This window comes from Lactuca sativa, chromosome 9, assembly GCF_002870075.4.
Source record: "Lactuca sativa cultivar Salinas chromosome 9, Lsat_Salinas_v11, whole genome shotgun sequence".
NCBI classification, from domain to species: domain Eukaryota; kingdom Viridiplantae; phylum Streptophyta; class Magnoliopsida; order Asterales; family Asteraceae; genus Lactuca; species Lactuca sativa.
The window spans coordinates 46,083,520-46,096,052 of record NC_056631.2 but is presented as its reverse complement, the minus strand read 5'-3'; positions in this window follow the sequence as shown (position 1 = coordinate 46,096,052).

Below are 12,533 nucleotides of genomic sequence, written 5' to 3'. Positions count from 1 at the left end.
ATACAAGTATCACACAGACAACAAGTATAAACTATCACATAAACCATCTCTTGGGCACCCGCCCTCTATCATTGGACCTCGTCCGAATATCATACTAGCATACTGTGCCTAGGGCTAACCCCCAGGTCTTCTACTCATAACCACATGAGCCGGCATTGTGGCCGTAGACCCATTCATACAAAGGGAAACTCACCTGCACTGGCTGAACTTGCTGATGATCCCACTAGCTGCTGCCTGACCACTCACTGAACTCCGGCTCTACTAGCTTCCCGAGCTATCAATATCAATGCAACACTTAGTATAACTGACCCATGACAATCAACCAAGTCAACCCTAGTCCAGGTCAAAGTCCTGGTCAAAGTCAACCTTCCAGGTCAACCCTACTCGCCGAGTTCTTATGGTCAAAGTCCTTCTAATCGCGACTTGACTCGCCGAATCAGCCCTGACTCGCCGAGTCTACTGACTCTCGAATCCGACCTGATCAACTCACTGAGTCCTGGCTCGACACGCTGACTCGAGTCTTAATTCGAAGGGTTTGGGACCACGCGACCTGACTCGTCGAGTCCAAGAACAGACTCGCCGAGCACAAGGAAATCTCCAACCAACTCGCCGAGTTGTTCATCCAACTCGCCGAGTTCATGCCCATCTTCATCCGACTCGACGAGCTGTTCATCCCACTCGTCGAGTTCCTCCTCATCTTCAAGCTACTCGCTGAGTCCACTCGAAGGACTCGCCGAGTATATTCGGTTCCACATACATGCAGAGGACTTTCAAGTCATGCAGGGACTCCAAACCGTAGATCTACCCTTCCCAAGCCTACTCCTCACATAAAGTTGCAAACTTTACGTGTAGAGAAGGAGATCAAGGCAAAATGCACCATAAACTAAGGTTTATGACCAAGAGGCTCCATAATCCACTCCATGACTGATACTTTACGGGATTCTTAACCAAAACAAGCATGGATCTGAGGTAGCAACCTCAGATCTGGACCTCAAGCTCGAGATTGATCTTAAACATGGCTTAAAAGCCCTAAAACTCATAACCAAGGAAAATCTGGAAGAGAGAAACGACTTAATACCTTCAAATGCTCTGAAATGATCCCCAAACTTTAGATCCAATGCCACTCCTTGATGCCTCAAAGATTCCCACTTCTTCTTCTTCCTTTAAATCACTCAAAAATGGCCAAAAGCATGAATGAGCACAATGGAGGCTTAGGGTGCGGCGTTCTAGGTGTGAGAGACAGTAAAGGAGCACTAGGAAGAAGAATGAGGCGATTAAATAGGCTCCAAGCCCCGGATTTAGGGTTTTCCTCGCACAGACCCTACTCGTCGAGTCGCCTTGGCCGACTCGCCGAGTTGGTAATTTTTCCTCGAATCGGATCCCGCTCGGACTCGCCGAGTTCCTCCTTGAACTCGCCGAGTCCCTCCTAAATTTAGGGTTTCCTTTACTTTCTTGGCTTTCAAAATCTTGGGTGTTACAAATTTAAACTTCAACATGGTCAACAACGGAAACGAACACATACCAGGGATGTATACTTTATGTGTTCTAATCTATAAGCGTGACATTTCCATATTGAATTCAACTCTTAATGTCATATTAGAAGGAAATTAGGTGTCGCACCATTACATAATTAAATGGACTTTAATCCCATCCCAATAATAGACTTGTACACTAAGTCTCTTGTGAGACCTTTGGTCAAGTGATCTACCAAATTTTGTTGTGATTTCACAAACTCAACCAAAATCACACCATTTATGATCAATTACCTAATCATATTGTGTCTATCATCTAAGTGTCTAGACATGCCATTGTAAATTTAGTTGCATGCCTTAGCCAAGGCTCCTGCATTATCACAAAGGGGTGAGATGGGTTCTATCGGATTTGACCACAAACGAATCTAATAGAATAAATTCCTTAGCCACTCAGCTTCTTTACTAGCAGCAACTAACGCAACAAACTCAGATCCATTGTCGAGTTTGTAATGCAATTTTGCTTCTTGGAAGCCTAGAAAATGGCACCTCCCCCGAGTAAGAATACCCAACCAGTAGTTAAGGAATGGTCCTCCATGTTGGTTATCTAACTTGCATCTTAATGACCTTCTAAAACCGAAGGAATTCACAAGTAACTCAACCCATAATCTATGGTTCCCTTTAGATACTTAAACACTCTTTTAACTGCTTACCAATATTAAGCATTAGAATTACTAGTGTACCTGCTCAACTTTCTCACATCAAAAGTAATGTCAGGCCTTGTACTGGTCATTGCATACATCAAGCTACCAATATCCTTAGAGTATTCTAATTGTAAATAAGAATGCCAGTGTTAGGCATTAATTTCACACTAGAATCCACGGGAGTGCTCATGAGAGAACAGTTACTAAAATTGAACCATTTGAGATTTTTCTCAGCATAATGACTTTGAGTAATCACTAAGCCTTTGTTCACCCATTTAATCCTTATACCAAGAATCACATTAACCTCTTCCAAGTCTTTCATGGGGAATTTAGATGACACAAATTGCTTTGTTTCATCTATTTGATTTGGTCAGTACCAAAAATCAGCATGTTATCTACATATAAGCAAATAACACTCCCGCACCAGTAGAATCATTAATTCTACTATAAAAACATTTGTCATATTGGTTTAGTTTGAAACTAGAAGATAAAATAACATCATCAAACTTTTGATGACATTGTTTGGGTGCTTGTTTCAACCCATATAAGGATTTTACCATATTACATACCATATGTTTTTTACCGAGCATAACAAAACCTTCTAGTTGTTTCATGAAAACTTCTTCATTAAATTCACCATTTAAAAATGTTGTTTAACATATGTTTGATAAATAATCAGATTGTGGATACTTGCCAAAGAAATTAACAAATGTAATAGTAGAAATACGCGCAACCGGGGCGTACGTATCAAAATAGTCAACACCGGGTTTTTGCCTAAAACTATGAATAACCAACTGGGCTTTGTACTTGTGAATAGTCCCATTAACATTCATTTTCATTTTCGAAAATCCATTTGCAACCAAGTGGTTTAGAACCTAGAGGCAAATCAGAGAACACCCAAGTGTTGTTCTATAGAATTGGTGACATTTCATCATCAGTCACTTCCTTCCAAAAGAAAACATATTGAGACTCCATGGCCTCTTGAAATGTTTTAGGATCATCATCAATACTATAACAATAAGAGTATTCAAGACCAATTTAATCCCTAGAAGCATCCTCAACGATGTATTTTAAATCAAGAGTGTCCCACAATCCATTTGCACTTTTAGCATCACTATGGGTATCGAATAAATAATCATCCATACCATTCAAAATTTGATCTCTATAGATGTAGTCATCGTTGTCCCACTTGCTCCTCTTCTTGGTTTCTTCCAATATCTCATTCTCAACTACTTCTGGCCTCGGAGTACTCAGCATATGCGCAACCTTGGGCGTGGTCAGCATATGCATGCACTCCGCATTCACAAAATATATAATATAGAGTACAAATAATAATTCTCTTAACTCACATATTAGTTCCAATTACACAAAATGTCTGGTGGCACTAAAATCACCAACAATATTGTTGGTCCGAAACAAATAATATCTTAGTGTGTGCATGTGATGTTACATTTCATGATGTAACACATTGTATGAATGTCGATCACCAATATTACAAGCCTAACGATATGTACAAGTGTATGGTTAGTTTGTATGTCATATTGGTTGTTCTCTACTTTTTCTTATTGGACAAATATAGTAATCTTTCTTTTCCAAAAATAAAAATAAAATAAAATAAATAAAAACTAGTAGGGGCCGGCATTGATTGGTTGAAGAAGTGAAAAGAAAGCATGAGTAAGATGGAAGTAAGATCAACCTAACCCCAATAAATTCAATCATGGTCCACCTTGCTTTAGGAAATTCCTACCGATATTGCTCGTGCAGCATCTCTCATATCACAAGTGTTTTGTGTTTACCTCTTCCAATGAATCAATCACTACTCACTACTCACTACCCCGTTCCTTTATTACAAAACAACTAACGGATGCATGTTGGGGGATGGGGGCCCTTGTACATCGTTGGGGGATGGGGGCCCTTGTACACGTTTTGTTTTCTCTCTTATTTAATACCACATGCAACATACGTGGAGCCAAACGTCACTGTGTTATTTAGTAATATAAATTAAATTTAAAGGTTTTGTGATGAAGATAAGATACTAATTAACTTATAATTTGTAGCAAAACATATTTATAAGCGTTTTTAAAAGTATATAACAAGAAATGGATAGGAGTTCATGATCGTGTATCGTGTATGTACATCCTTCATGTCACATTCTATCGAGTTAAGAGAGCAAAAAGTTGTTGCCATAACTAAGATATTTGTGGTTGAAAAAAAATGACTGCTCCTAAATGTTTTTAATCGTAACAAGCAACGTTGTTGGTTATTGTTTATTATTTATTTCATATTTACAAATTTTACAATAACTACGTTACCAGTACTTTGATGTAGCTTTTAATTAGTTTTTATCAATGTTCTAAATAACGTAAAACGTGACTTGGCTACAATGTCAAGCCTTAAGTTTTTCTGATCCTTGACGAGTCACTTCGATAATAAAACGTGAATTAAAGCGGCAATTTTGTAGATAATTAATATTTTTATATGTATTTTCAACGACTAATCTATTTTATACACATATGAGTTAAAACAGTGTTTTGGTAACGCTTGGTGGCAGACACAAACCTTGGAGTCATGAGGTCTCATGGCGGAGTCATAACGAGTTTTTTAAAACCTTGGTTTTTATTTAGCTTCAAGATTATTTGATTCATAATTAACCAAATAATAAATTAATTATATTTAACATATATAATCAACAAAATATATATATATATATATATATATATATATATATATATATATATATATATATATATATATATATATATATATATTTGGAACAGCAATATAATCAACAATATTGCAACGAAAATGAGCATATATTGTTATTGTTAAGTAATTAATATTATCAAAGTTAAAGATTTTTTCTTTTGTTTAGTTGAAATTTAATTTAATTATTTATAATTGTATTTTTCTTATTATTGTTCGAAAAATCATATTTTTTATTATTATCAAATATCATTGTATTTTTTAATTGTAATATACACTTAATGTCATAAAAGTCTTTAAGTTTGCACATATATCGGTTTTACACTTTTTCATATTTTAGGATCGCTAAACCTGTATTTTTTATTTAACTTTTGCATTTTTCTCTTTTAACAATTTACTCGGTTACTTAAAAACATAACGTGTCACGTTGGTGCTAATTACGCATTTTCGTCTAACATGGCGGTAACTAGGCGTAACTCATTTGCTTACTTAAAAATGAAGTTAAATTTGTGAATATATATTCTTAACTCATTAATTATAATGTATAATACTTATATTACTATTATCATTACTTTTATTATTATTATTATTATTATTATTATTATTATTATTATTATTATTATAAATAGTTTTTAAGGTATATATATATATATTTAAAGGGATTTACATATTTAAAAACGTAATTATATGTATTTATATATATTAAAACATGTCTCGTATTTATTTTTATTTATACAATTTAAAAACATATTTATATGTTTTAATATAAAAAGCATTTTTTAAATGTATAAATATATTTTTAAATTAAATAAGTATAGGTATGTATAAATGCAATTTTTAAAAACATATAACTACATATAAATATGAAATGTGTTTTTAACACGTGTAAATATGTATAAATACATTTTTAGAATATATACATAGTTATAATTCTGTATACACATATTTTTAAAATGAATACATATACATACATTTGTATACGTACTTTTATATATATATATATATATATATATATATATATATATATATATATATATATATATATATATATATATATATATATATATATAGGGAAAGATCAAATGAGAACACCTAAAAGGTTGAGAACGCAAGAACAGGTATATTCAGTTGTGATTTCATGTATTTATTTGTGGAGAAATGATATTTTTTTATGCACAATCAACATGAATATACTTTTTCTCTTCAATTGAAATTAAATGCGTAAAAATTTATCATTTCTCCACAAATGAATACATGGAATTACAAATGAATATATTTTGTTATCGCGTTCTCAACCTTTTTGGTGTTCTCATTTGATCCTACTCCTATATATATATATATATATATATATATATATATATATATATATATATATATATATATATATATATATATATATATATATATATATATAATTAAAATTTTATATGTATGTTGAAAACGTATAAATACATACAGATATGTTTTTAAATCATATAAATACATTTAAATATGAAAATGCTTAAAATCTTTCAATACATATAAATATGTTTTTAAAATATATAAATACTTATAAGTACGTTCTAAAAATATATTTATACATTAATAATAATAATAATAATAATAATAATAATAATAATAATAATAATAATAATAAAAGAATTTTTTTATTATATATAATAAATTGGAAATGAAAACATCAAACAAGGTGTAGCGTGTTGGATGAGGCGTTGGACACTTTTATGGGAGATCACAAGTTCGACTCTAGACGTGTTGGTACTTTCCATTACACCTTTTTGGATTACGGTGTCTTAGGTCCTAACTAAATTATTATATCCACTAAATAATAGTAAAGTTCTTTTTGGTTTCTCTCATAACCTCTTATAACTAGAATAGTTTATATTAATATTAAGAGAGAGAGAGAGAGAGAGAGAGTTTATTAATATATTATGTGAATGATATATTAATTAGAAATAATAACTAATTAATTAAGAATTAATTAATTAATGGTTCTTGATTAATTATAATTAATTAATGTGTATAAGGTTTAGAATGCAATTGTTCAAAAGTTGAACAAAATAAGGCATTGTAGAACCTCCGTAGTAGGGACGGTTTCGAGGAGCCCTTTCTAGGATTTCTGGAAGCCTCCCTTAGTTATATGGAAAGTAATTCGAATTGCAATATAATATTATTGTTTTGAATTCAAATCAGGGTTTCCTATAACTACAAATAAGGACCTTTCAGAAGGCTTAAAACCCTACATAACACAAGGAATTTTCGAAATCCTTCTCTCTCTCTCTCTCTATCTATTTATCTATCTCTTTCTCTCTAATTTCGATCATAGGGTTTCTTTGGGTTTGGGTGTGACACATTAGAGGCTTCCACACTATTGGGGCAAGCATTCCAAAAAAGGGTTCTTCAAAGTGCATTGTTATTTATGATAATAGCAATAAGGTATGTAACCAAATCTTGTAATTTTCAATTTTATCTAGGGTTATTTAGTTTTTCAAAGTATGTTGCTATTTTGAGAAAAGCCATAGAATTTCTAAGTTGCATGTGTCCATAATTGTTATGTGAAATTCTACAAATATATAAAAGTAATCTAGAAAACTCATCACATAACCAATGAAGTGTGACAACGGAGAGCTTTCCGTCATTGATCACCATTAGGAAAGAGTAGGAAAATAGATGTAACAGCTTAGTATTGTAATATTTGATTTTTTTAAATAATAAGAATCAAATTTATCATTATATTTATTTGTTAAAATGTCCATTAGGCTCAAAATTTAACGTCCGAAAAGTTGTATCGTTTTCTAAGCAGGTTAAGATATTTGGATAGTACTCGTTAACTTGATCTCAAGGATATAAGATCGGTGAAAATTCGACTCCAAATGAAGAGTTCTGGATTTATAAAAATAGAAATCAATCGTGTAATTAAATTTAATTACGTCAAAACGGTACTTAGAGATTGGTTTAGCAGATTGCAAGTGATGTGACCAATTTAGGACTTGACATGTGGCCTTCTCTGGATGGAGCCACGATTGTCATGCGCGACGCGCACAGTTATTTGTGTCGCATAGCACACCCCAAGTTTGTGACTATAAATAGAGGGCATTGCTATTCCATTTATGCACACCTCTCATTTACTCTTACTCTCTTCTCGAAGTAGTTGCCCTTAGGAGCGGTCATCGAAGTCCCGAGCCCGATTCAACCCTACATCAAGGGTTTTGCGTGACTTGGTGAGTTCACGGCCCCTATTTCACTATTTTAAATATTGGGAGTGAGGGGTGATACATGGTTATTAAATGGTTTTATCAAAATATATTTATATTTATAAATATCAAATCATTTTAAAGCTTAAAGCCATAGGATAATGTAGTTATATATACTGTGTCTAGCTGCAAGCAATAATATTATGTCTAAGAGTTTTGATACCCGATAGTCTAGGAAGAGATAATACCTAGATGTTATAATGGACAAATCCCTAAGATAACATAGTACCTAAAAGTTATGGTGATCAAATATAAGGATATGTAACATACCTAGTTATTAGTCTACCTAAATATCATGTTTTCAAATAACCATATATATATATATATATATATATATATATATATATATATATATATATATATATATATATATATATATATATATATATATATACACACACACACACACACAAAATAACTATGAGATCAAAAGTTGTTATTATCAAATATAAGATACAACATTTATATTGTGATAGTTATAGGAAATCCCTAGGAAGGATAAAAGATAAAAGATAAACGATATAGATTACACGAATGGCTCCTATGGTTTGGGGTAATTTGCATGTTTGATCCCTAGTTTGTTTTTTTAACTCGGAAGGTCCCTACAGTTTGTTTTGTTGCGTGTTTGGTCCCTGACCTATCTAAAAAGACTATTTTGCCATTGATTTTTTAATTTATTTAAATAAGGTAGGGTAGGTAAAGTAAAGGTAAGGTGAGGTGGAAGTGGGGTTGGGGTGTGTTTACATAAATAAATTAAAAAATCAAGGGAAAAATAGTTTTTTTAGGTAAGACAAGGAACATGCACGCAACAAAAACAAATCGTAGGGACCTTCCGAGTTAAAAAAAGTTGGGAACCAAACGTGAAAATTACTACAAACCATAGGGACCATTCGTGTAATTTAGTATAAGAGATATATACCTAATGTATTAGCATTAATGAGCTGTTAATATTCATCCAAATGCCTTGATTAAATTTGGCATTCCCCGGTACCTATAATCGTTAATCTTGCAAGAGCTAGAAAGATACGTATAGATCTATACGGGGTTTGACAACCCCACCTATGATTTCTAGTTACAATCCCAACATGATAACTTTCTTATTATTCACTATTCGACGTCCGATGAAGCATCGTGGCGGGGCAAATTATTAGTCAAACAACGTCGGTTGTAGAGGCTCATGGTAATACATTACAAAAACCTTTGATCCGACTACCATTAGGGACGCCTTAGAGTGAGATAAAATATATTAGGATTAGTTAAGCATCCTATAAATATATTAAATTAGGATTAATAAAGCATCCTAAAAGATAATAAGATAGGATCGTTAGATATCCTAAAAGATAGTAAGCTAAGGTTGATAAAATACTTTAGGAAATATTTTTCTAAAAGAAAATTGATTCTTAAATTAATACAACCAAATAAAGGCCGAAAACTATAAAAACATGTGAACTCACTAACATTATGTTGATGTTTTCAAAAATACATGTATTCTCAGGAAGATGAGTGTGGAGAATTGTGGTGCCGAGGAGGATGTTTTCAAGGAAGCTTGTTGGGGTTTAGTTCTTCTATTTAACTTACTAGTGATGTTTATGTTGTGTGCTTGTCTTTTTAAAACTATGTAATCCTAGAATAATTTATAAAAAATAATGTTTGTGATATACTTTGTGTTATGTTCGCTCTCTCTCTCTCTCTGTCTCTCTCTCTCTCTCTCTCTATATATATATATATATATATATATATATATATATATATATATATATATATATGTCTCAATCCAATTTTTTCACGTTCGCACCGCCCGACGTTTTCGCCGTTGGTTGGGGGTGTGACATGAAGTAAGCTTACATGTGGGTTGGTGTCCAAGGTAAAGAGTGCAAAACCTATTAAAAGTTAAAAAAATGATAAAATATACTCAAATATGAGGCATTAATGGACATGGCTAAGGAGTGCAAACTGCTAATTTCCTGCAAAACTTAAGGTTTTTTTTTTACATTAGCCATGTAATATATTGAGTTTAATTTAAGAGATTTTATGATGATATTTTCAATTTAGAGTAAACATGAATTCTTATTATGACCATTTAACAAATTATAAGAATCAATTGAAATATATATCACACAAAATATAAATTTAATAAAAGGAAAAATCCACAAATGTCAGTAAGTTTTCACAAAAAATTGATTTTTACAAAGTGTTTTTTTACTCAAATTGGTAAACAAAATTGGACACCCTGGTATTTAACTAGTCAACCTGGTTTTCAGCTAACATGAAATGTTGAAGTAGCACTTTTGATGATGTTGCATGCTGACATTGGATGATAATGTGACATTATATGATGACATCATATTTTAGGTGTGAAAGTTGAAAAATGTTCTAAAATATTATAGTGACCATGTGTCAAAGTTGACTTGTTATAACTAACAAGAAAAAAAATATAATTTTCTCCCACCTGGAAAGGTTGAAGGCAATTTCTAAATATCAATATGGTATATAGATATATAAGGGAATAAGCTTATTTCAAATTCATTTGTTATTTTAAATTTTTTTTGTTTAAAAAAATCATTGTATTTTGGATAACTATCACAAAAGTCATTATATATTTGAAACATCATGAAAGCTACTGTATTTTGGATAACTATCTCAAAAATCATTATATTTTAATTTTTTTTCAACTTTGAAACCCAAATATGATGTTATGAATTAATGTTACGTCATCATTTCATGTCAGCATCTCATGCTTTGTTGACCGGTTAAGTGATTATAACTGGAACAAATTGGTAAACGAAGTGTCCAAATTTTAAAAAAAAATGATAATATTAAAATCAAATTTTTATAAAACTTAATTATTTTTATGAATCCCTTAAATAAACTGATTAAATAAATTATTAGTTCAGAACAATATAAGCCAAATTTATTTATTTTTACCAATTGTCTACTCCTTTAAATGTTTAACCTTATTTGAATTGCTAGAACAATTCCAATTGTAAACCTATACTATGGCTTAATATCATTTTCATTTTATTATTCTATTAATTTTGATCTCTAATTAAATAGTATTTCTAATGATTAACCTGTTCCAATAATTTTTTTAATAAATTTAACATATTAATCTATATCTTTCTTAAACATTTTATAAGAACTCCTCATTTAGTTAGTGGTTTTTAAACACATCATAGTTTAATATGAAATATTTAATATATTTATCACTAGATATTAATATATAAATGTTTCATAAATAAAAAACAATAATTAAAATAATTAATTAGTTAAAGAAATAAAAATAGTTTAAAACTAAAATATATTTAAGGGGTAAATATAAAATATGGTTAAAGAAGAAGGGTTTTAGATGTACGAAAGATTCTTATAATATATTGACAATTTAATATATACTAAATGATTAAAAAAAAAACTATACTCTTCAATAGTAATAAATGGTAATAAATAATCAATTAAATAGTAAATAACTATAATATAAGGTTCTATTAATCTTATGGTTTCTCTTTTGATTGAAATGGTAATACATTCTATGAAGAAGCTGGTTAAAAAGACATCTGGTTAAAAAAGACATCTCATATATTATAATATGTACAATCTAGTTTAATTAGATACATTCTTACAATATTAGTCTTGTGGTGTCTCTTTATTCCACAACTTATCCAAAACTATATCTTTTATCTTTTGATTGAAAATTTCATATTACCCATTCCATTTTAGTAATATTTTATTTGTTTACCCATTAATTTTTCTTTTTGTATAATCTAACCCAATTTTAATTTTTTTTACAAACCTAATTTTCTTTCTTACAATTTTGCCAAAATTTTAACTTTTATTGTTTAAAATTTGTCCTTTTTTTACAAACTTTGCTTTTATATGGTTTAAACAACTTTTTTATTTTGTAAATTACTTTATTTTTAATTTTTTACGTACAACTTTGTTTTTTTAAGATTCCACTTCTATAAATATACTTTTTAGATATTTTTAGATATTTATATGTATCCATATTTTTTATATTTTTTATTTTTACAAATAAATATTTTTAATTTGGGTTTCTTATATTTTTCTTATTGATTCGTAGATTTGTGTTTTTCAAACAAACATCCAGACATGCGAAATTCAAACGAAATTCAAACCCTAGTTAACTAACAATTATCACAATTTATTTTCTTAATGATTTAATTTTTTTTCTGATCATCAATCAAATCATCTATTAAATTTGATCTAATCATTTAAATTTTTTTTTATTTTTTAAGGCTCATCAGTGTGGGTGCGGTTTGGAACCGCGTTTTCTGTCACGTCGACCTGGAACACCGCCCCCAGACCACGGTTTCCTGCGGCCATTGAAGACGGCGTCCTTTGATTGGTTGGTCAATTTTGACCGTTGAAAGCTGAAGATTCGTGTATTTTTT